Below are 10,800 nucleotides of genomic sequence, written 5' to 3'. Positions count from 1 at the left end.
GTTTTTTTCCCTTTACAAGAGTCAGCGCTGAGGACTCATTCCGACGCCCTATTCCTTTGCTGGGCAGAAAATGCTTGTGTTTGCATTTTCCTCAGCTGCTGCTATCCCGGCTGCCAGCATGGCTAAACTCATGATGGATCAGACTCACTGCTGCAAGATGGCTTGCTTGGAGCAAGAGATTCAAAATGCTTTGAGAGGCATCCATGCTGTTCTCTAAGTATCACTCCATTGGCTGCCCTCCAGTAGCCTTATCTGGCTAATATAGTATTGCAGAAACAAAACTGTAGAGATAAAAAAAGCAATGTGTGTGGCCGTGGTATTGTAAAAACACTGACCAGGTAGAACAGATTTTAAATGTAACACAGGTGACCTGGAATATCTTTCAGTCCTGTGTCCATTTCCCTGTATGTAATACAGCAGATTTAGTCCTTTGAGCATGGATTTCTGGGCTGAAGGATCACAATGAAGTTTTATAGCCCTTTCTTATGAAGTGTGGCATTTCTGACATTATTTGATGTGCAAGAGCAACTGCATTAGTCAAAGGCTACGCTTGAATAGTTATCACTTTAAGCCCATGCCCTGGGAGTATTGTATTCAGTTCCCTCATTATTTCCAGCCCTGCAGGTTGTACCAAGAGTTGCTATTAGTACATTGCAATTGTAAAATGGAGGTAGTCACTTTCTATAAGGGTCAAGTTTACTCCTAGAAACAGGCAAACTTTGTTTCACAGCTCAGACAGACTGGCAGTGCCCTGTTCCAATCTCACGCGCCGCTCAGCTGTTTCGCACGCTCTACCTTCTCGGGTCCAAGACCCACTTGGACAACACTAAAACGTTTAACAAAATCTAACACTACAGCACCTATATGACACAGCCATCAGCCTGTTCACCTTACACAAGCTCCTACATCATTATTTACCAAACATACAGCCCATGGTACCTGAGGAGTGGTTGCGTCAGAGCCATGGATATTGCACATTGCTGTAAGAGCATTTTGGATATATTTAGCACTTAATGCTGAAGAACAGCAGTTTTCGAGTGGGTAGCATCTTGTGTTTGGTGAAGTCAAGGTCCCTTCCAAGTTGTCTTAACCTTTGCAGCATCTTGTTGGATATCACTGGACAGATAAAGAAACTGAGACGATGTACTTCAGTGAAGCACCTGGCCCTGTGCTTCGCTCCCGTCTGCCACTGTCTCTGAGCTGATACAGGTGCTGGTACGCTGAGGAATCATGGTGATTGAGGTCACCAGATCTGAAGGAAGGTGTTCAGAAAAGAGAAATAATCATGACATCCAGGCCCACTTCTTAACCCGAGACTGTTACCCCCTCTTCTAGAGCTCATGCCCCACAGTGCAGGTGGAGCAACCACCCAGCTGCATGCTGCAGGCAAAGCAGTCGGATACACACTGCCCCAGGGCTGTTGTCTAGCTCTTGGTAGGAGAGCAGTGGTGTAGGTGTTGGTGACTGTACCTAAGCAGTGAAACTGGTCCTGGTCTGGCCGGTATAAGGGTGTAACACAGCCTGACAGAACGCTGCTGTCTGACTGAGCACACCCCTGATGACAAGAAGGTAGGTAGGCTGCTTGGGCACATGTGGATGCACAACTACTGCTGAAAAATTCCAAATAGATTTTAGGTACAAGAGTAAACAGCTGAAACTGAAAAAATGTTTTCCAGGAGAAAAATTTCCTTGACCCTAATTCTCTGTGTGTTACAAGAAGCAAGCTATAGATCTAAGGGACATCCAAAATTAAATAGAAAAGATCAAGGACCACTGTCCTCATTTGAGCCACACGCTTACTTGGTAGAGCTTTGCTGTTGTGCTGTAGCACACGTATGTCCCTCTTCCACACCATACACCATGCCTTTAATTCGTTAAGTACTGTTTGCAGTAGCAGTGAGATCACTTTTGCTAAAGCAGTGTTTAACAGAGGTGCCTCACATCTGATCAGCATTAATCAGTGAAATGAAAGCCATCAACTTAATGATAAGATGATAGGATAAAATCTTAATGCCTCTTGTTGATGGTGCTTCACCTCGGGGGCACAGGGAAGAGCATTATTGGTGGTGTTTGTTGTCTGCATTCAATAGTGCTTTGAAGCCTGGTCTCTAAATGTGACACCTTCCCCTATAAATAAACCCTACGCTTACCTTAATTACAGTCCTAACCGACAGGAGCAAAGGAGTAACATCACAGCTGCACCCCAAATAATTTTTTATGATCTTAAATGGTAACAGAGTTTCAGCAATACATAAGAAAGATTTTAATTAAATATCTTATTGGATGTTTTCTGAGAAAAGACCAGTCTTCAAGAAATATCAGCTCTGTGGCAGGAACTCTAAAACAACCACAGCCTTTTTTTTGACCCTGCCTTCCCCAACAAAAATTTATAGTAGTATATTTTTAAAAAAGTATTTTCAAATTCTAAAATATACCCCTGAACAATTTTTTTCTGAGAAAAAGTTATAAAAAACATGATATGATGGGTGTTAACCACACCACTTAAAGTATTTAATTGCAGTGGTGTTAGGCAGGGTATAAGAACATAAATGGAATATCAGGATTACATAATTAATATTATATGCACATTATTTATAGACATCTTTCCAAAATGTATCTACAGGCTACAGATATGACTCATACTACATACAGGCTGCATACATGACTCAAAGATAGTCAGTGGAGATACTTGAAAGGGTTTTCTTTGCTATGTTTTGGGTTTGGTAAAGCTTCTTGTTCAAAGCACAGCCAAAGCAATTCTGAGAGTTTAAGGAAACACTGCTGATTTTGATCGCTCTCTGAGCTGCTGCTATAATGGCCAACTAGGTCAACAGGTTATTTACCACAATGGCTTAGAGCCTGTCTTCTGCTGATGTGCTTATAACTATCGGTAAGGCATATTGTTTATGCTAAGTGTATGTATACCTCCTAAGGATCAGTATAAACCTCAATATCGCATGTGCAGGTGCAACCTTGACATGAAGTACGATCCTTTCACTACAGGCGATGAAGCCTGGGTTTCAGGAAAGCTGTGCTTCAAAGGCCAAGAATCCCCAAACCAGGATATATTAAGACTGGTGCTACACAGCACCAGGAGCAAGGAATGAATGGAGCGTTCACACTTTAAATATTTCTTCAGTTGAACTAATTGCCTCATGGTGCTAGAAGAGCTAACACAGCATGCAGCTCTGCCCCTGCTAATGCATGCGTAGGAGAGGAGAAGCCCAGAACAGCAACACTGCATAACGACCCAGGAGCAGTAAAATGATATATGAGCACTCTTCTCGTTTTCACAAGGCAGCAGTGGAACACTAACTTGTTTCCATGGCAACCCTGAAAAAGAATTACAGCTTTAAAATTGACTGAATGGTAGCCCCATGAAAAAGTAAAGGGCAGACCATATCTTTCTAAAATATAATTTAGTACTAAGTCACCTGAACAGTATTAGCTAAAAGGATTTCAGCACTAGACTTGGGAAGTGACCCATTTGGGATATGGAGTGTTAGGTTTTTCTAATGGTGTGCTTTAGATCTGAAGGGCCTGGCGGACACACTATAGCGTACAGCATAAAAGAAGAGGAAAAAACCTTTCTGCCTGAAATGTCTTATCAGAAAAACAAGAAATTATTGAGGTGAAGGGGAGGGGAATAGTCTGATAGATAACTGGCACTTTTGTAAAGAAACAGTAACACACATGTTGAGTGCCTAGTACAGAAATACGTGGGGAAAGGAAGAGAAATGTGGTGGATATTGAACAGTCCTTGGGGTAAGTAAGGGGAAGATTCTACACAGACTGGAAACGCGTCCAGTTAGACTAGGAGGCAAGCACCTGCCTCTAGCATGCTGCATTATCCTGCCCTTGGAAGGCTAGTCAAATCTAATCGTGAAGTCCCTGGACATTTCAGGAAGTTGTTTGGCAGGAAAAACTCCCATTAACTTCACAAGAATTGGGAAAAATGCTCAGAATTTGGTCCTTTACATGAAATCTGAGGGCTGGTGAGGAGGGAAGAGAGCAGTAAATTGTACATGCAAGACAACATTTTTTTTACATGACAGTAGTTAAAAGAAAAAGTGATTTTTTTTTAGTGCAGGATGAGCTGCTGCCTAAAAAATCAAGAATCCTAGAATATTTGATTGATTTTAGTTCCTGTAAACACCATGCCTGAGGAGTCAGTGGTAAAGGCCCATGCAAACATGGCTTATGCAGGGACTGCATTTATGGTGCCCCCCAAGTTAGGGAGAAACATTTGGGAAAGCAGCGATCTAAATTTATTGGCAGAGAGTTTTCTTTGCCCACAAGAAAAAATTAGACACCTGCAAAGTCCCATGTACATTAGTTACAGACTTAGCACTGACCCAGGTTTTGGAAAGTGTGGACTTACACCAATTATGAGAGGCAGATCTGGGGCTGTTGTCAACTGACAAGAGAACTGCACAGTTTAGGATTTGGTCAGGCAAATTTCATTGCAGAAATCAGTATTTTACCAAAAAATATGGCCAATACTACTGGCAACAGTATAATACCATGAAAATAGAACATTTACCTGGGAGTAGGGCCCCATTCAGCTCCTCCCAGTCAGATGTTACCGTGTGAGTTGTGCTGGAATCCTGGTGGCCCTGCTCTCTGTGAATGGTTTACAAAAAGCAGCTGTCTGTGAAACCACAGTGGAAAGTCTTGCTCAGAAAATAAGTACAAGCATCGACCTCGGTTTCTAGAAATGGCCACAAGAAAGAATTATTCTTGTGTTTGGGTAAACAAGGGCTTCAATCTGCAGCCTTTTTTTATTTTTTTTTTTTTCTCAGCAGAAACCTGCACAGATCCTGTTTTCACAAAACCATGGCTTTTGAGCCTTAGTAAAACAGGTGTCCGGATTCCCAAGAATGATCAACATTGTTAATCCCTTAGGCTGGGCTTTTCAAAAGAATCTCGAAAGAAAACTCAGTGAAAGAACAAATGCACTCTCAGGCACCTTGGCCATCCCTGTCTGTGGGCGCCAGCGCTGGTACCCAGCAGCAGAGAAGCCCCAGGCCACAGCTGTGTCCCCTGGGTACAGGCTCCCTTTATCCTCTTCCAGGAACATTCACTTAAAACATCACATTAAGGTATAGGTTGAAACAAATCACAGGTGTGCTTAATAACGTATAAAACAGCTTAGTAAAATTGTCATGAAAATTTAAAAGCTTGGGCAAAAACCCTACACCTCTGCCATTTATACCGATGACAATGATAATGAAAAAAATAATGATGTTTTAACTCACCCATCAAAAAAATTTATTCACCCTGAGAGAGCAGAATTGTGCAAAGCTGGTGGAAAGATATACTTACCTTGAATTTATAAACTGCTCCTCAGATAAAGAAATACAGGATGAGGACTCACCTAATTTACATTCATTCACTCACCCTTAGCCGTTTTTTTTAGCCAAGTGGATGCAAATTCTTTGAAGTCATTAGAGCTTATAAGAGAGAAGCCCTAAAACCTGAGCCTGGCTTCACTGTCCATATATACATGTGCATACATCTGAGGTAATGCTGATTCCTTGTGTGCACCGACTGCCGAGGACCTAAAACATTGCTGGGCACCACCGCGGCAGCCTGCAGGTCACTGACTGCAGCCCACCGAACACTCAGTGTGAGGTGAGGAGTCAGGACCAAGAGGAAAGAAAGATTTCCTTGTGGTAATGGTATAGCCTGCCTTACTTAAGACCACTTAACAATCTTTCTGCTTAATAAAAGGTGAAAAATTTTTCCTTACTTCAGTAGCTACCTGGTGGATGTAAAAATAGAAATTACATTAGAATTATTAAGATGAAAAAGTGATTGCAATGCACCTGTTTCGTGCTGGTTGATGTCCAGAAAAGTTCCATATCCTGAACTAAACCTTTGCCATCAATTAGGTCTAAAAACAAAGGAAAAAAAAAAAAAAGAGATTGTTTACTGTTGAAATCATACATGTCATGAAATGAAAGATCCTGAAGGATTAAAAGGCAGCAGAGAAATAGAATAATAAGGGATGCGGCAAGGAGACCATACAATTCCACAGGGGAGATGTTTCTATTTAGGAATTGTTCCATATCACAGGAGAGGCCCAAGCTTGTCAACTTGGCTGAACATGGCAGAGCAGAAGTGATACTTAGAGGAGGATATAAAGAAGAAAGCATGGCTTCTTAAAGATTAATCTGAAGAGGGCACTTCTCTTTTACAGAGCAAAGCACAAGGCATTTGCAATCAGAGCACACAAGTGGGCATTCAGCCTTAGGCTTGCTGAAGACAGTGGTCTAACACGAGAAGGAGCAAGGACAACCTGAGCGGTGGATGGTTTGGCTTTGTGGGCAGTTGCAGCTTAGGGAAATGGAGGTATGAGTAAGGACTTTTGAGAAGCTGCTGTGCTACAAGACATATTCCTCTGCGTGTTTTGCCTTCTGCTCCCTAGGCATAGATACATGAAAATGAAGCAGTTCTTTCATGACCTTGTCTAGTATTAGCCCTCAGACTTCACGACGGTCTTACGAGGTATACTTCAGTCTAAATAGATACACATATTTAGCATTTAGCCACATCAGGTCTAAATTCCAGCTTTTTATTCCCATGGAGAACAGCACGGCAAACTTACGCAGCATTACAAAGCATGAGAATCCATTCCAGCACATTGCTCCTTGCAGCGCCCAGCAGCAGTCCTCGTAAATGACTATGATTGAGTCTATTCTAAATTAATTTAGAAGCATGTGGGATTTTAGGATGGAAGAACTGATCACAGAGCCGGTAATTGGGCCTGCCCTCTTAGCCCCACACCTTGTCAGCCTAGCTAAGCAGCTGTCCCAGCAAAGGGAGAGGGGAAGTTGAGGCGGCAAGCAAAAAGCTCTGACAAGAATTTAAATGAAATAAAATAGCCAAATTCTTCACTTCATTGACTTTGTTGCAGTTAGGTCTGCACAGAGCTTGAATCAAATGCCTTAACAAATACAAATACAAGAACAAGCCCAATTTGTGTGGCATTTCTGCTGCGCCCATCTCTCTGAATTCTCCTGCTCTTGGCCCTGAGAAGCTGCAAGCAGGTGCTCAGCTCCCCTACACGGTGGAGTGATTTGCCAAACATGTCTGCTGTTACCTCTGCTTGCGGTTCTGTCAACAACAGGGTTCTGGGGTCCATTTACTCCACCAGAAAGGAGGACTAGATGGGGCTAATGCCATCCTCCTCACCCATGCTCACCCGCAGGCATGCTTGCATTCCCACTGTGCGGGCTGGGTGGTGCACAGAGCTGGGAAAGCGCTCCCTAATTACAACTATTGCAACTCCCAGGTAAGTGCTGGGGTGTGACAAACGCAGGCAGCTGAGGCATGCACAGCGGGAAAGCATCAGGCATTTTGGGACTTTTACTGTCAAGGAGAGAGGTGCAAATGGTTCTGCGGCGGCTGCTGGGGGGAGCACTGAGCAGCCCTCGAGGGGCCGCAGTGCTTTATGTGCACTGCGCTCCCGGATAAGGCTCCCGGTAATGACTTGCCCAGCGGAGCCTTTAAAACAGATTATGGATGACAAAGCAGGAATCCAAGGTAAATTTTCAGAGCTGATGAGTGAAAAGAACTCACATCTTTATATACCAGCTGAGCACATTTAGGAGAGAGTCACTGGGGTGCAATAAGCATGATTCCACATTATGTCACTTTTAAGAGTAAAACTTCATAATCCTTGGCAACTTCTGCATCCTCAAAAGCGGGGTTTGAAAAGTTACTGCACACTGAAACACCTCGTATATCCAGGAGGCCATTATTGCTCAACTAACTGGCCCCTCGGGTGACTTCAGGTGAGACGCAGTTGTCCGAAGGCTCACCTACGGTGTGAGGACAGCGAGAGCTGTGGCAGCTCAGGGGAGCGGGAGGAGGACCAGAGGGGGCTGGCTCCAGCAAGGCCAGCCGCCCAGTCCCCCCCGACCCTGGCAGCACTGCCACCCTGCCTCCAGCATCCCTAACCTGGGGGGCACCATAAATGCAGTCCCTGCACGAGCTGTGGTTGCGTGGGTCTTTACTACTGACTCCTCAGGCGTGGTATTTACAGGAACTAAAATCAATCAAATATTCTGGGATTCTTAATTTTTAGGCAGCAGCTCATCCTGCACTAATTAGTGCAAATGGGAGGGTGGGTAAGAGGGTGGGGAGAGCAGAGTTTAAATGCTACAGTGACAGATGCGTTTTCTAGGATTTAATGATTCATTCTGAGGCACAATCGTGTTTTCAAGTACTTATTATCAGCTACTATTCAAGGACTGTCTGTTTTCAGGGTTGTACTCATCACAGATCAGATCCAAAGACTATTGAAGGAATTACAAAGACTTAAATGCCTTTGATGAGGGACATAGCTGATGTTATGAAATAAATCTAATTAAATTCCCTGTTATATACATATATGTGAATACAGATATATGAAATATTCTGTAAGGTGTACATGCCATCAGTTCAAACCCAGCTGTCTTGTGTGATTGGTGATGAGCCATTGGTTAAGTTTCTGATTAGAATAAAGTGAGATTTCCAAATAGCACTTCATATGTTTTGGCTACCCTGTCCACCCCAAGAGATGTTCCAGCAGCCGGTGTGGCAGAGGGTGCTGAACATCCATCTCTTGCACACTAGGACATTGTTATACTTCGTAGTGACTTTTCAGACATGAACTCAGCTAAAATCCTTGAATTATTTTTGAAGATTTTAACCATATTAGAGCAATCTATTAAGCGTCTTACCCATGCTTCACATGAGGTTCTCGAAGATACTAGCAAAACACTCTTTCAGGCACAGAATCCAGCATCCTCTGAATACAGCTGCTTCGTAAAATCTACTGATCAAATGGATTTCAGAGCAGAAATACAGATCTTCAGTCCAGGCCAGTTATCATATTCCTTTCTCTACCTTGCCAGTAGTCTGTAGACACTTTGCATGCAATACTAAAAACACAATGATGAAGCCTGTTTATACAAATTATAACACAGGTGATGTCTCATCCTTTGGATATCTCAAACACTACTAGGGCTGTGTGTCAGAGTCCTTTAAAAACCAGAAAGATAATTTAGCCAGCACTTCAATATAAGTGATAGAAAGTGTGTCTTTTTCATTCCATTCTTTATTAATGGGCATTCTTAGATGGCTTCAGACCCCAAATCCACTTAGTCCAGCTTGCTGGCTCCATGAACAGCAAGCAAGAGGTGAACAGCAGGGAAAGTGAGAGCCAGAGGTCAGGGGTATAATGTGTCATCGTATAACTCTCCTTATAATTTCCAATAAAAAGACAAAGACTAAAGCCAGCTCTAAGATAAACTGCTATTCCACGGCTGCAAGCCACCACACCGCAAAGCCGGCATCCTCCCAAGGTGGAAATTCCACATCCAGAGCCTGCCTTGTTTTCTGGGTGGCAGCTGGGCCCAAAACAACCTTTGGCAAATGCAGTGTTATGTACCTAAGCCGGTCTTTCCTCCCATTTCATCTGCAGTGATAATTAATGAATCTGACAAGCACCAGACGCTCTCTCTTTGCATCATCTTTGAATGATTTGCCACACAGAGGGTACATCACTGCCTGAACACCTCGCCTACCACCGTGGTGAATATTTATACAGATTTGTCACCATGAGTTAGCATGATTTTGCAGTAATCATTAATCTGCTATCTAGTGTTTAATTGCTCTTATCTGCTGCTGCAGAGAAAAGGAGCAGTTCATTAGGCAGGAGCAGTTCACTGGCAACATCTCTCCTCTAACTCTGGCCTGGAGCCGGAGGGTGTTGGACCCCATTCCCTCCCTTCTATGGCTGTAAGGATCCACGGTCTGCGTACCACTTGTGCTGAAAGTCTGCCGGATTCTGGGGGTGCCTGTGTGGTGCCCCCCATGCTGGCAGTGCCAGTGCTCTGGTGGCAGCGGGGTGCAGGATTAAGGTAAATACCGCATTGACCACACACCTCCCCAGCACTCTGGCCAAGCATTTGGCCGTCAGGCAGCACAAAGCTTCAGCCAAGCCTTGCCTTTGCCCAAGCCTGCCCAGCCCTGTCCCACCCTCCACCGCTCTCCTGGCACCCCTCGGCCCCGCAGCCCGCTCTGCTCGGGGCTGCCCGGCTCCGCACACCGCCTGGATGCTTCCCCCGCCACCTTGCGATGCATCACCCTGACACACGCCTTCCCCGAGGACTTGGCTTATGGCAAAAAACAAAACATGAGGGGTTAGTTAATGCGATCGGCTGCCAGCTCTCGTTCTTCATGCTAAGAATGTGAAGTATGTGCCTGCCAAAAATAACAATACCATATACACAGATACAACTTAGCCATCAGATAGGAAAAACCCAGCAGCTTCCTGGTGAGAGATACGAATACAGCATTCTGGAACAGAAGGAGCAGAGAAACATAATCTCTACATAACTGAGTTTTCTCTGCTGTGTGCTCCAAATGACACCTTTCGCTCAGTGGCCCTCAGGCACAAAGGATCAGGGTAGCTGGGACGTGTAAAATAATATGTTTAGTTTTGGGGTAATAATATGTCTTTCAAATGAGAATGGCCTATTGCTGCAAGCTTCAAAGAAGCAGTCAGTGCATTTTTTAAAGCCCAGATAGGCATTTTATGATGCAAAGGATAAATCTGTCAGTAAAGATACTCATAAGTCAAGTTAATACAGCTGTTCTCTTACATGAAAAGCTAGATATTACTATTTTGGGGAAAATTCTGCCCTCTCTTAAAAGGGAGCAAAGAAAAAGGGAAAAACAGAAAGGCAAAAAGGTGAGTCTTTTTTCTTCTATACCGTACAACGGCAAACTGCAACCAGATACACATGG

The sequence above is a fragment of the Falco rusticolus genome, chromosome 4, assembly GCF_015220075.1.
Source record: "Falco rusticolus isolate bFalRus1 chromosome 4, bFalRus1.pri, whole genome shotgun sequence".
Classification (NCBI taxonomy): domain Eukaryota; kingdom Metazoa; phylum Chordata; class Aves; order Falconiformes; family Falconidae; genus Falco; species Falco rusticolus.
The sequence above is the reverse complement of the archived record's forward strand: the minus strand, read 5'-3'. Positions refer to the sequence as shown.